At 46.0% G+C, this 14,485-nt stretch overlaps 1 long non-coding RNA gene across 1 annotated transcript; it reads right to left on the bottom strand.

Annotated features, from left to right (window-relative positions):
• Window positions 1-503: 503 nt before the first annotated feature.
• LOC128420141 (uncharacterized) lies at window positions 504-14,426 on the bottom strand. Its single transcript, XR_008331979.1, has 2 exons — window positions 13,941-14,426; window positions 504-1,352 (listed from the first exon to the last, which is right to left on the bottom strand). It is a non-coding gene; the product is annotated as an uncharacterized LOC128420141 (long non-coding RNA).
• Between the last annotated feature and the right edge of the window lie 59 nt (window positions 14,427-14,485).

The following is a 14,485-nucleotide window of genomic DNA, read 5'->3' as shown; positions in this document are numbered from 1 at the left end:
CAATGTCCCCCTTGGATTCAGATAGTACATGGGTAGATGAGTCAAAGAAGCCCAGGAAACAAATTTTCTCAGCCCTCCAGTCTTGGGTGGCTCCTTTAACAGAAGTAATGTATTTAGTGTTAACTCTAGAAGTGTAGACTCAATTCTGATCAAACTAAGTCTCCTAGAGCCCAGAATACACCAGGAGGCTTTATTATGGTATGGTAGTGGGCATAGCTGTGTTGTAACTTTTGAATAAATGTGATAATAATAATAATAATAATAATAATAATAATAATAATAATAATCCAGGTTTGTGAAGGTGTAGAGCTGAAATGAAATGCAACATTATTAACCCTTCCCTTGTTCAGTCCATACTGGAGACGGCTCAAGATATCTTCAGGCAACTGACCATTTGCTGTCCTTTCTTGGTCCTGGGCCAAGCACCGGAAATGGTTGGTTTTTCCTAAATTTCTCCAAAGGAACTCAAGGCAGCCAATGAATTGTAATAATGAAAACAAGAATTAAAATGTTGTTTTTTATTTTTTAAAAAACCATTATTGGGCATGTGTCAAATGGGAGCAACGCATAGCAACCTCTGCTACTTCCTGGGAAAGCGTGGCTCCCTTGCCTTACAGGCAGGGCTGAGATTCAGGACCCATCTCAGCAAGCAAGGGAGCAAGGAAACAGGCATCTCTCCCCCGGCTGTCTGCTGTCTGGGTCGGCTCAATGTTGACGAACACTGGAGATTCATTTTCCAAGTCTTCTTGAAAGGACATTACGGGGAAGCCACAAACCCAACCCACCCAAATCCCTGCCTCTGGTTGGAGCAGCCCTTCAAGGGTTTCCAAAGGAATAAGTGGCGAGTGGCAGGGAGATGCCAAGTGTGGAAAAGGCCCGATGAAGACTTCAGAAATAACAGAGGCATTTGCAAAGAACTCACAATTCCATTCTTGTTATTTTACTTTTTCAAAATTCCATTTATAATATTTCTCTCACACACAACTCCGGTCACCTTTATTTAACCCTGACATTTCCATGAATTCCTGATCCTCCTCCTGGGGCAGCAGAGTAACCTCCCACCTGCTGGGTGCCCAAGTCCTCCCACAGCTGCTTCCAGAGGTCATAGCAAGAGGAATTTAATCTAGCCGCAAACATGTGCTCATACCCAGCTTGCTCCATAGTCTAGACAGTTTTCAGATAAAGACTGTCAAGGATGAGCTGGGCTACTTTGTCAAGGAGATAAAGGGTGAGATCCAACCCAACACAGCTCCTGCTGCACAACCTTTCATGTGATGCAGGGCCAATGGCCCCAGACCAGATAGGAACACAGGCAGCTTCTGAGCTTCACAGAACTCTTCTTCAGGCTTAACCTTAAACAAGAAAGGCAGAAATAAAGACATGTCATTTTCTTGATGAATCACAGCACAGTCTCACTGGTCAGACATCATTGGGTTTGCTGCCAAAACCAAACGGGTTTTCTACAGAATGGTTTGTTTGTCTGCAAGGGAGAGGAAGCCTGGAGGCTCTTTGGCTCTGTTTGATGTCACAATAGAACAGCAATAAATATTGGTTAGTTAACAATAAAAATATTGTGAAGACCTGTCTTAAAAGTACAATTTTAAAGAGATGTCTAAAAGGTGGCAGGGACAGTTTGTGCCAAATGTCTACAGGCAGAGAGTTCCACAGGGCAGGGCTTGCTCCCTCGTAAAGGCCAAGCAAACCTCAGGTGCCTGGAGGACCGCCAGAAGTGCCCCATCAGAGGAACTCAGAGTGTAAAGAATCTGGTTGTCCTTAAGGTATTTGGGACTCAAGTTGTTCAGGCCTTTGTAAATTAGCACAAAAACTTTGCGCCTGTTTTGACAGCAAATCAACAGCCAGTGTCGCTCTCTCAACAGCAGAGGAACACGTTGCCAGTAATTGGCTCCTGTGGCCAGCCCAAAAGATTTTGGCACCTGAGGTTTACCGCAAAATCATGCCCCCCCTGCGCACCAAGGATGTAGGGCAGAGGAAAGATTGACATCAGGAAAAAGGGGTAGAAGAAAAGTCAATCATGGGATATGCTGTCCCAGTGGATTCTGCCACCTGAAGTAGTTGCCTCACCTTGCCTGACCTTGCCCTGCCAAGAGGTAATCTGGCTACTGCATTCTTCCCTAGTTGCAGCTTCTGGACCAGATACAAGGGCAGCCCCACAGACAGTACGTTACAGTAATTCAGCCTGATGTTGGCATTGATCTGCCAGAACTGAACCCTCAAGTGTCGATCCCCCTGGAGCTTGGCCAACAATTGGCAGACTCCAGGGCTGCACTGCTGTGGGGAAAAAACCCAGTGGCAAAGGAAGCCTCTCCAGCACCTGGGGAGGGGCGCCGAGGGGCGGGGCAAACAGCTGGCAGCGCATGCGTAGCGCCCATATGGAGTGCGCATGCGTGGCGCCCGTACGGACAGCGCTCAAGCGGTAGCTTGTACGGATGCTGCGCATGTGATATTGGCCGCTCTGCAGCTGGGGGGGCAGTGGGCCATCTTGTCACCTCCCCTGGGTTGCACCCCCCAACCCCCTTCATACACCCCTGAATAAACCCCTCTTGAAATGGTCATGCTGTAAGATCTGGACTCCCTCCAGACAGACTGAAGGTGTAAATAGGTGACTAAGCCATAGTTCTTAAAGCTACGACAGTGTCTGCCGTGTCTTCAGTTCTCCAAAAGAGCACAAACCTTGGAACCTCCTGGGATCTCACCAACACTCGGCAGAGAGTGGGGGTGGTGCCCAACTCTTGTAGCAATATCATCTGATTTGACCCAGGATGATTTGGAGAGCCTAGATGGGTGGACCTAAATCCCCCAGCAGAGTCAGCCCAGCATAGGCACCATCTCTGGGAGCCCTGGGGGCCTCAACACCCACAGAACTTCCACTGCCTATTGGAGCAGCCCCAATCCCATTCCTACTTACGTGCAAGCAGGAGGGGGATGGGATCCCTTAGCTGGGAAGGGAGGCTTCCCGTTGCCTAACTGAGAGACCCCTGCCCTGCTCCTGCTTGCACACAAGTAGGAGTTGGGAGGCTGCTCCAATAGGCAGCATGAAGCCTCCCTTCCCAGCTTAGTTGCTGGGGTCAGGTAAGGTGGAGGCAGCCTGGAAGCTGCATCTTAGAGCCCCTGTACCACCATCATATGGGGACCTCCGAGCAGCTCCTGAAGCCAGCCAGAGCCAACTGCTCCGGGCTGCTGAGACTGCGTTTCCCGGGGATGTTAGATGAAATCCGGGGACATTCCGGGGATGGAATTTGTCTGGGGACTTATTCACAAATCCGGGGACTGTCTCCAGGAAACGGGGACGTCTGGTAACAGTTTGCAGATGAGCTGAGGGTTAAGAAGGGCATGTATGAGAAATGGAAGAAAGGGGAAATCACAAAGGAGGAGCATGCATGAGTAGCCAACAGTTGCAGGGGGAAACTCAGGCAGGCTAAAGCTCAGAATGAGCTCAGGCTTGCAAGAGAGGTTAAAAACAATTTTAAAAGGTTTATTTGACTATATTCAAAGCCAGAAGAAGAACAAACAAGGGGTAGGTCCTCTGCGTGAAGACGCATGAAATGGTATTGGGTGACAGAGAGAAGGCTGGACTGCTCAACCTAGTGATAACAGAAGGAATGATGTAAGGAGGGAGCTGCAGCCCAAGATAGGAAAAGAGAGGGTAAGGGAACAACGAGCTACTTTAAATGAATTCAAATCTCCAGGGCCTGATGAGCTGCACCCAAGCTTGCAGATATAATCGCAGAGTTTCTGTTAATAATCTTTGAGAATTCCTGGAGAACAGTTGAGGTCCCTGCAGATTGGAGGTCTGGGGCTGCAAAAGTAGAGGAGGAGGAGAAGAAGAGTTTGGATTTGATATCCTGCTTTATCACTACCCGAAGGAGTCTCAATCTCCTTTCCTTTCCTCTCCCACAACAAACACTCTGTGAGGTGAGTGAGGCTGAGAGACTTCAGAGAAGTGTGACTAGCCCAAGGTTACCCAGCAGCTGCCACATGGAGGCAGTGGAATTGGAAGCAAAAACAACGTGTGGCACTTTGGCCCTTCAGGCCTTTGGCACTCTCTCCAGGCCTGCCCCCTCACCAGCCCAGCAACAGGCCTCCCTCAGGTCTTTCTGCCAGGCTGGAATATGTCCTTGGATGTTGCTTCTTGCTTGACTGCAAGGTGTGTGCATGTGGGTGTGGGTGTCAAAGTCTCTAAATTGTGTATGAATGGTTTTTGGAATGCAGGGTAAGAGTAGCATTGTTTGTCTTGCCCACTTTCCCCTCTGGTCCTTCTCACACTGGTATGTGGCCCCTGAAAGGTCGCCCATGAGGGAATGTGGCCCTTGCCTGGAAAAGGTTCTCCATCCTGCCTCAGAAACTTTCTATACTAAGCAGAAGCAGAGTTTCCCAATAAGACTCATGTGGGGATGATTAGGGAGGCAGGAGAGGATATATTATTTAATGGTATCCTTCCTAACTTGCGCTAGCAAGTTCCATATTCTAGCAGAGTTCCAAACATCCCCCTTTTTAAATTACGCAGCGATCAGCTTGTTGCTGACTCATCTGAGTCTTACTATTAAAGATTCCTTCCTGGTAAAATCCCCTCTAATCCCTCTTAAAAAGAATAAACACAAGAATCTGATTAACGTTAATATAAAAGTAGTTTACTCAACAGATTCATTCAGGTTCACAGACATATCCCTGAAGGCAGACTTAGGTTACATAACAACTAGAACCATTCCATAAAGAAGTTAGTCCCAAGTGACGGCGACTAAGCAGTCACTTCTCCAAACACACAGCAATACCCAAAATGAAGAAGACACACTGATCAGAACATGGAGGCCGTGTGCTCCTTCTTGCTAGTACAACAGACAGCACCCTCTTCAAGTCTTTCCCAGTTCAGGAGTGGGACAAAACATCCCTTAACATGTCCACTGTAGGGATGTTGTACTTGACTGTAGTTTTACATCCCACAACTCACTCACCTTGTGCCTCTCTCTCTCTCTCTCTTCCTCTTCCCTTTGTTTAGGTAAAATGTTTCCAAGTCAATGTCATTAAACCCAGACCCCATTCAGTTGTAGCCATGTGCATTTTCTTACTTTTATAAACAGCCTTCAGACTGAACTCTTTCTTGAACAGATTCCTTTTCCTTTTTTTCCACAGATCAGGCACCGTTGGGCTGCCACCTCAGCTGAGAAAAGCCATCATCCAACATGCTTACTCTTATTTTATTTATTACAGTTATCTATATCCTGCCTTTCAGGATACAAATTAAGTGGCCCCTGCCACTTAATGGATCCAAATGGTTTCCAGAGAGTGGTAGGAGATGTTTTATCCCATGCTGATGGCCTTTCAGCTCGTTACATACAGTGAAGATACCAGGTAACCTGACATCTGGCTGGTTGATAGGGGATCAAATACTTATTTCACTCATTATAATGCACATCAATCTCTGACTTTTGTCTTCTAGGTTTCTGGGGGTTTTCCTGTTGTTATTCTGTCTCTCACAGCTACAATAAACCTACCATTAAAATTATGGACTGGTCATTTCTTCGTCAGAGGGCAAAGGGGCAAATTTAGCAGGTGGTCAAATACTTTCCCCCCTCACTGTACATTGGCTCCTAGTACGTTTCCAAGCACAATTCAAAGTGTTGGTGCTGACCTTTAAAGCCCTAAACGGCCTCAGCCCAGTATACCTGAAGGAGCGTCTCCACTCCCATTGTTCACTGAGGTCCAGCGCCGAGGGCCTTCTGGCAGTTCCCTCACTGCAAGGTTACAGGGAACCAGGCAGAGGGCCTTCTCGGTAGTGGCACACGCCCTGTGTAACGCCCTCCCATCAGATGTCAAGAAAATAAGCAACTATCCTACTTTTAAAAGACATCTGAAGACAGCCATGTTTAGGGAAGTTTTTAATGTTTAATGCTGTATTGTGTTTTAATATTCGGTTGGAAGCTGCCCAGAGTGGCTGGGGAAACCCAGCCAGATGGGTGGGGTATAAATAAATTATTATTATTATTATTATTATTATTATTATTATTATTATTATTATTATTCCAAGGTGGAAATAACCAAAACAAGTTTAAACCACAATAAACAACATCAACATTCAATTTAAAAAGTAGCCAGGCTCCTTCCCACAGGGCAGGGATGTAACAATGCATCAGTTCATTCCAACCCATGTTGTTTGCAAGCAGCATTGTTTCTCTTCTGCTGCAGTTAACTATGTTATTTCTTTCCCTGGCCACTGTGGGGGAATTTCACTCAACTTATTATGTTATTATTTGCATTTTTAAGAATGTTATTTCATCCCACTCATAAGAGTGCAAAGTAAAAGCAAGGCAAATAGGAGAAATGCAATAAATTATGGATTGTTTGCAGACTGAAAGTAACAACAGTGAATATCAATCCTAGTCACTAGATAAGTGTCCGTTCTGGACATGAGATGAATAAACAAACATCTGCAATTTGCATTCCTGTTTCCAGTGTGGTGTAATGGTTAAGAGCAGTAGTCTTGTAATTTGGGGAACCGGGTTCGTGTCTCCGCTCCTCCACATGCAGCTGCTGGGTGACCTTGGGCCAGGCACACTTCTCTGAAGTCTCTCAGCCTCACTCACCTCACAGAGTGTTTGTTGTGGGGGAGGAAGGGAAAGGAGATTGTTAGCCGCTTTGAGACTCCTTAAAGGGAGTGAAAGGCGGGATATCAAATCCAAACTCTTCTTCTTCTTCTTCATTGGAATTCTCTGACTTTCTTAGTGGTAGGCAACTACTGCTCCGCAGCTCATGTGGGGAAGGAAAAAGTCCAGTTGTAGGCGGCTCTGGGGTCTTCTTCCCCTCCCTTCCTCCCTCCCTCTCTCTTCAATTCTGGGTTAGCTCATTTAACATCAAGCACATGCTGAATTTAAACGGTGCCAAATGTAAGCCTCACTACAAACAAACAACTGGGACTCCACTCATGCACTCAGGATTATTCCATGGCAGCCAGTGCTGTAGTTTTACCTATCACATTTGACATAATTGAGTGACAGGTGTGTGTTGCCTGCCCAAAACAGCAGCATGGGCCAAATTTGCTAGTCTGGCCAATCTCATTTGCCCCCCTTGGCCAGAGATTCCTTTCCCTGCTGAAGGCCAAGGGACATTCAACAGTCTCTTGAGCATGAAAGGCCAGGCACTTGACAGAGCGCCTTGCAGGGAGTGAACCACCAGTGCCAGCAGAAGCAGCAGAGCTGGAAGAAACTGCTAAAAGTTTATATTTGGCTAGTTTGATGCTCCCTGCTTTGGGTTGCATGTATAAAGTTTGTATGGTGGTTTGGACCTTAAGAGAGAATAGTAAAATAGGCCTGTGACTTACTAGTTGTCCCTGAGATGCTGTGTTTGAGTGTGTTGGTTGTGTTTAGGGTAAAGAACATTTGGGACAGAAATGCCATCCCCCATAGCAAAAATCCAGATATCTTTGAACACTTTGCTTCAGATTTGTTCCTTCCTACTGGGCACTGCAAAAGGAGATGTTTTAAATTGATATGCATTGTTTTATTATTATGGGCTGTGCATCATCATCATCATCATCATCATCATCATAGTTTATTACTTATACCCAGTGCTTTTTTCTGGCTGTACTTACTGTAACTTCATGGTGAGTCCTGGCACCCTTTTTTCCTAGGACAAAAAAGCACTGCATGCAGCCAAGCTTGTGGACAGACCATGACCTTAGAGAACCCTCACAGAGGTGAGGTGGATACAGATCATGGTAGACAACAAAGAGCTGGGTTCAAATGGCTGCTTTGCCATGAAGCTCCCTGGGTCAGGCAGCTTTTTGTCTAACCTGCCTTATAGGGTTGTGTGATGTCAATAATTTTCCTTCTATGTACCCTTGAATAGGAAAATTTGAGTACAGATACGAATAGTAATAGTAGTAACCAGTGAAAGCGGCACGTTTTATTTCTCTTATTTTCAGCATATTTATACCAAGCCTGTAAAAACCAGAAGGCAATGGGGAAAGGAAATTGCATTCAGTGGGTGGGGGTGGGGTAATCACATAAATAACCCAGGAATTTTAGGTAGGCTTTAAAAGTACAGTTTCTAAATGGATGTGGATTGCAAAGGAGAAAGTTTGCCAGGAGTCTTTTCGGATGGAACTTCACTTCAAGACTGACAGAGAAAGAGCACCACCTAGAGATGGTCGGAGGGTGGAAAAATCTATTTTACAACACATTAAAAGGGAAAAAAGGAAACGTTTTAAGTGTTCTGCAGGGACTGCAATTCATTACATAAGAAGGTCACCGTAAATTCAGAGAGTAATAAAAATATTCCTTCTAACACAGCCTTTGCCAACTCAGGATCCTCCAGATGTTTGGGAGGCTGTTCTAACCTGTGCTCACACGACAGGAAGAGCAGGTGTGACAGTGCTGCAGCTGCTGCTTTCAGAGGACAGCTGGGCTGAGGCACAGATTGACTGGATGGGAACAGAATAAGAATACAGTGGTACCTCAGTTTAAGAACAGCCCTGTTTACAAACTATTCTCTTTACAAACTCCGCAAAACCAGCAGCAGTGTCCCGGTTTGCGAATTTTACCTTGGTCTAAGAACGGAAGCTGAATGATGGAAGGGCACCGGCGGCAGGAGGCCAAGGCCTCATGAGGGAAAGTGCGCCTCAGTTTAAGAACGGTTTTGGTTTAAGAATGGACTTCCGGAATGGATTCAGTTCGTAAACCGAGGTACCACTGTAATAAAAAATTATTTATTATTTATACCCCGCCCATTGGCTGGGTTTCCCCAGGGGGTCTGGAGCTTGTGGGTTTCACAGAATCATGGAAGGGGCCCTAAGGGACATCCAGGCCAATCATTTGTCCAATGCGGAGCTCTAACCCACAACCCTGGGAAGAAGAGTCTCGTGCTGCAGCGACTGAGGTCATTAAGGAAACCCCCATTCCCCACCCAAATGCAAGTATCACTTCTAAATGTCACAGTCTGAAGTTTCTCTGATTGAGAAAGGGCCCAAATGGGTAGACAGTCAACGCCCAACTTGTGCTCTTTTTCCTTATGTGATGGCAACCTTATGCAGGTGATGGAAGAATAAAGAAAGAATTGGGAAAAGAAGGGGGAAATCAAAATACGAGGTAGAAAAACATCAGGAGGAGGAGGGAGAGCGGGCAACAGCAGCTGGCAATCCCATCGCCCCTTGCACTTGCCCTGGGAGAGAGTTTGGGCTTTGCCAGAGAGTTGGAGTCAAGAGTCAGAGAGTTGCACAGGGCCTAGCGAGAACACAGAGAGCCAGCAGAGGTGTTCCCAGGATTATCTGGGAGAACGCACATAGCGTTCTCTTTGCATGTGTGTGAATTGCATGGTACAGATGTGACCGACGTGCATGCCCTTCTGACAGGAATGCTCAATGGTGCATTGTGGAGGCATGATACAGCCCCACTGCATTTCCCCCTTCCTCTCTGGAAAAATTTGCTTCAGTGCATTTGCTTGGAAAATGCTTGACAACTGCACATTTTGTTATGTTTGCTCCCAAAAACCCCTTTTAGCTGGACACTGAAGTCAGGGGTCTTCACTTACCAAGGGTTAGGCAGGGATGGAGAACATGTACACACACACACACACACACACACACACACACACACACACAATGCCCAGCAGAGGCACATTCAGGGCAGCAGGACCGCATCCCCAACACTGGGCGCTGAGCCTGGGGGTACCACAGGGCCTGGCAACTCTGACATAGTGAATTGAGCAGAACAGAAGGCGAGAGGCGGGGGGACACTGAGTTTTGGTTGTGCACAGGGCGCTGCTGCAATCTGAAAGACCAAAGTCCACTTCTGCCACCAGATGTTGCTGGATTACAATTCCCATCATTCCTGACCACTGGTCATGCTGGCTGGGGGTGGGGGGAGCTGGGAGTCCAACTACTGAGCTCACCACCCTGGTTTAAGCTGTTTGGGGGCCATTTTGCTACAATATGAGAAAACATGTATAACCCCCAACCCCTCTCAAAGCAAAAGGCTTAACAGGAAGGACCTCACCCCAGGAGCCAAACTGTGCAGAAATAGTAATGTAGATTTCTCTCTGTGGTAGAACCTAATTGGAGATGGCAGACATAGCAGGCATGATGCAGTTCAGCATCATCTGGAGGAGAGGACCCCACATCTACCCATGTGGAGCCTCCACAGTCAAAGGAAATATACCTCTGAACCCCCAATGCAGCAAACAGTGGGAAAAGATCATGCCTTTCTTGTAAGCTTCCAGAGGCATCTGGCTGGTGGCGGCTGCAAAGAGGCTGGTAGGCAAGATGGGTGTTGCTTGGCTCCAGGAAGGCCAGGTTCAAGCTCCAACCCCAGTTCCAGATTGGGGAAGTCTTCTGCACCGTGGTGGGTTCTGGCTTTAGAAGGGCTGTGACCACATGCTTCTTCTTTTTTTTTGTATTTTTATTAAAGATTTTCTTGATTTACAGAAGTATGTGTAATGTCTCTCTCTTGTATTTTTTCCATGTAACATTTTTACAAATCAGTTTCGTTTGTTGAGACATTAGGAAGAAAAGGGGGAGAGGGGTGGAGGGAGGGAAGATGGGTGGGGGTGGGGTCAGGTGGTTTCTATTTTGCTTAATGTATGTAGAGTTTGGTGTCAGCGTTGCTTGTGCAGGTTCTCTGCTGTTCACTTGTGTTCCTTTGGTGGTGAGAGAGGTTGGGGTTGGCCTAGGGTGTGGTTGTTTGTTTGTGATTGGCTGTGGTGATCTTTGTTTTCATGTGTGAGTGGGGGGTGTGTGTGTTTTGGATCAGGTTAGCCATATTGAGTTGTATGCTGTTGGTGGATTATTGTAATTGTCTTGTTGGGCTGCGTATGTGATAAAGGGGAGCCATACCGGGGTAAAGGCGTCTTCTTCTGTTTGTCCCTGTGTCAGTTTCAGTTTATTGGTTAATTTTTCTAGTAGGGCTGTTTCTCATACTATTTGGTACCATTGGTCCATGCTTACTCCTGACAGGTCTCTCCAGTGTCTGGCTATGGTGTTTCTGGCTGCTGAAAGTAGGTGGGTTATGAGTTCTTTGTGGTGTAAATGGGCATTGTTGTCTTGGAAGATGTATAGTAGGCCCAATTCTGGGGTGATTTCTAATACTTGCTTAGTTATTTTACATATTTCTCGTATGGCTGTTGTCCAGAATAGTTGGATTTTGGGGCACTCCCACCACATGTGGAGGTACAGTGGTACCTCGCAAGACGAATGCCTCGGAAGACGAAAAACTCGCAAGACGAAATTTTTTTCGTTTTTTGAGTTGCTTCGCAAGACGATTTTCCCTATGGGCTTGCTTCGCAAGACGAAAACGTCTTGCGAGTTTGTTTCCTTTTTTCTTAAAACTGCTTGAAGAGGTGCAGTTGCGACTGACCGTGCTTTGCAAGACGAAAAACCGCGCAAGACGAAAAGACTCGCGGAACGAATTAATTTCATCTTGCCAGGCACCACTGTATGTGCCTGTGGAGGTGCACCCTCCCCAGCATTTTGGTGAGGTTCCTGGGCGTATTAGCGCTAGTTTCCTTGGTGTTAGGTACCACCTGCAGGTGAGTTTCAGAGTGAGTTCTTTTCTTTTCGTTGATATGGATTTAAAGGGGGTTTAGACCATATTCTGGTCCATTGAGTGGGGTTAATCTCATAGCCTATGTCATTCCCCCATTGTTTTTTGATAGCGTCTAGGGGGTTTGTGGGATTTTGGAGTAGTATTTTGTATATTGCGGATACCATCCCTTTACCATGTCCCTTTGTTGTTAGGAGGAGGTTTTCGAAGGTTGTCAGGGGCCTAGTTGCTGCTTATTTTACTGTTGGGTTGTTTAACAGGGCATGTAATTGGTGTTGTGTTAACCAGGGCATTTGGGTGTCTTCTAGTTTGTCTTGTATTTCTTCTGTTGACAAAGGTTTGTTATTTTTATAAAAGTGTATTAGGCGATATAAGCCTTTGGTTTGTCAGGTTTTTATCTGGAGGTTTTGTGCTGCATGGTGGAATAATGGGTGGTATGCCAGGGGAATTAGTGGGGATGGGGTTGGGGATAGTTTGCCTATTTCTGTTTTTCCATGCTTTGAGCGTGGTCTGTGTGTACCTGTTAAGTGTTGTGGGAATTTTCTTTAGTTTGTTTGGGAGGAGTGGGTATGCTGTGGTGCAGGTATTTCCAATTGTGTCCCTCTCTAGGTGTACCCATTGTTTTCTCTCATCTTCGAGTATATATGGGATTATATGGCGTATTTGGTTGGCAATGTAATATGTTGGGGATTCCCCATCCTCCTTCTGAGGTGGGGAGGTGCAGGTATTTGTGGCTTATTCTTGGTTTTTTATGTGAGAAGATAAAAGAGTGTAGTTTTCTCTGCCAGCTGTGGAGTTGGGTTGGGGGAATCCAGACTGGGAGGGTTTGGAATAGGTAGGTTAGTTTTTTTTGGGGGGGGGGTCATTTTGAACATGGCTATTTTGTCTGAGAGAGTGAAATTCATGTTTTTCCATCTCTTTAGGTCTTTCTTAATTTGTCGTCACAGGGGCTTGCAGTTGTGGAGGTACAATTTATTGAGGTTTCTGGTTATTTGTACCCCTAGGTATCTGAACTTGGTGTGGCAAAGTTTTATTTTGGTGACCTTAGTGAGTTCTTTTTGGGTGTGAGGAGGGGTGTTGAAGCAAATAGCTTCTGACTTTGTAAAATTTACCTGTAGGCCTGACACCATTGCAAATGTGTTGCGTTCTCTGATTAGGGAGGTTGCTGTGCTTATGGGGTCTGGTGTTGTGACCATTAGGTCGTCTGCAAAGAGCCCTAATTTATAGGTTCTGCCTTTTATTTCCACTCCCTTGATGTCTGTGGCTGCTTGGATTCAGATTCCTAAGTGTTCCAGAGCCACTGATCACATGCTTGAAACACTTGTTTGTTTTCAAGCATGGGGAGGAACTTGAGGTTTTAGAACTTTTAATTCCCCTCAGGTGGTTTTGCACCTGCCATGCAATAGACTTCCTCTTTTAACCAACTGTTTGCAAGCTGGAATCTGCTTGTGGTTTTGCAATAAAAAAACCCTGTGTGGTTGCAGGGCTGTGAACTGCATGCTTTGTGTGCACTCATTTTATCTCAAGACTGTGAGCAACTTGAGTTCAGCTGCGGTCGAGGTGCTTGACTGAAGCCAGACCCTGGCACAAAGCACAGCCTATATCTATGATTTGTGTCTATTGGAGCTTCCACAAGGGGGCTGTTTTGGGGTATAATTCAGTCACATTCCTGCAAATTCAGGTTGCACCATTAAAGTTGTTGTTGTCAACAACAACAACAACCCCTTTGTCTGTTTGCAGTAAGGAAACTGACATAGAAATGCACTGGAAAGTGTGGGGTAAAGATTGCTTGGTGCAATATCATGTAACATTCCCTGAAAAGAAATTGGAAGGAATTCTCATGGAATCTAACTTCCCCACAGACTTTGTGCAAACAAATCCATGGGGTCACGAAGAGTTGGACACGACTAAACGACAAAAATAATTACCATTTCTAGAAGAACCATTAGCACTCAGCTTACTAGTTACTTGAAAAGGCAATTCAATACTAGCTGCTATGTAATTTATTAAGTTCCTATTACTTTGATCAGAATTGATTTTGACTGAATCGTGAGATGCGGTTATTGGAGTAGTTTGCTGTTACCCCGACACTGTATCTCAAGGGAAACGTTTTAGAAGGGCAGGCACATTGTCATCAGTATAAATCATTAACAACTGCTCCTCTTATTATTAATCTTATTTGTCATTATTGAATTGCTAATTATTAAATTATTAGTCGTCATTACAGTATTAACTTGTCATAAGTTTTTTTATTTTAGCACTTGCATCAGGAACATAGCTGTCAACTTTCCCTTTTCTTGCAAGGAATCCCATTCGGGATAAGGAAATTTCTCTTTTAAAAAAGGGAAACGTTGACAGCTATGATCAGGAACATAGTTTCCCGCCTTCGCTTACCTCCACACATGTAACATTCTTGTTTTATGCTGTCTTGTTATATTTTGCATTTCTTTCCCAAAGGACAGCTCTGTTGCAGAGGGATCGTAGCCACGCCCCAGACTCGGAAGGGCGCCCAGCTGCGCTCAGTTTGCCAGGTAAGTTAGAGGACCCAGCAGTTAAGTCTACAGGACTTACTTCCGAGTAGACCCGCTTCGGCTCGCGCTGTCCGTCTCCTGGAGGAAAGGCAGCCCAGGTCCCTCCTGCCTCCGCCAACCTGGTGCCCGCCAGATGTGGCGGGGCTGCGGCGGCCAGGGGTCATCCAGCCCGACCCTCGAGTCAGGTGGCCCTCCAAGCTCTGCTCCAAGGAAGGAGCAGAGTCTGCTCAATATTCTTTTAATACATACAATTCAGAGATGCAGTTAAACGGTTTAATATATTTAATCATTAGACCAGCGCAACCCACAAGCAGATGTTCACACGGTTGCTAGAAGAAGAGCGAAGGGGAAGCAGCGCGTGCCGCGCGATGGGACTTGCTCGCGAGTAGGCGCGCCTCCTCCCAGAGC

Source organism: Podarcis raffonei, chromosome 8, assembly GCF_027172205.1.
Source record: "Podarcis raffonei isolate rPodRaf1 chromosome 8, rPodRaf1.pri, whole genome shotgun sequence".
Classification (NCBI taxonomy): Eukaryota; Metazoa; Chordata; class Lepidosauria; order Squamata; family Lacertidae; genus Podarcis; species Podarcis raffonei.
The sequence above is the reverse complement of the archived record's forward strand: the minus strand, read 5'-3'. Positions and strand labels throughout refer to the sequence as shown.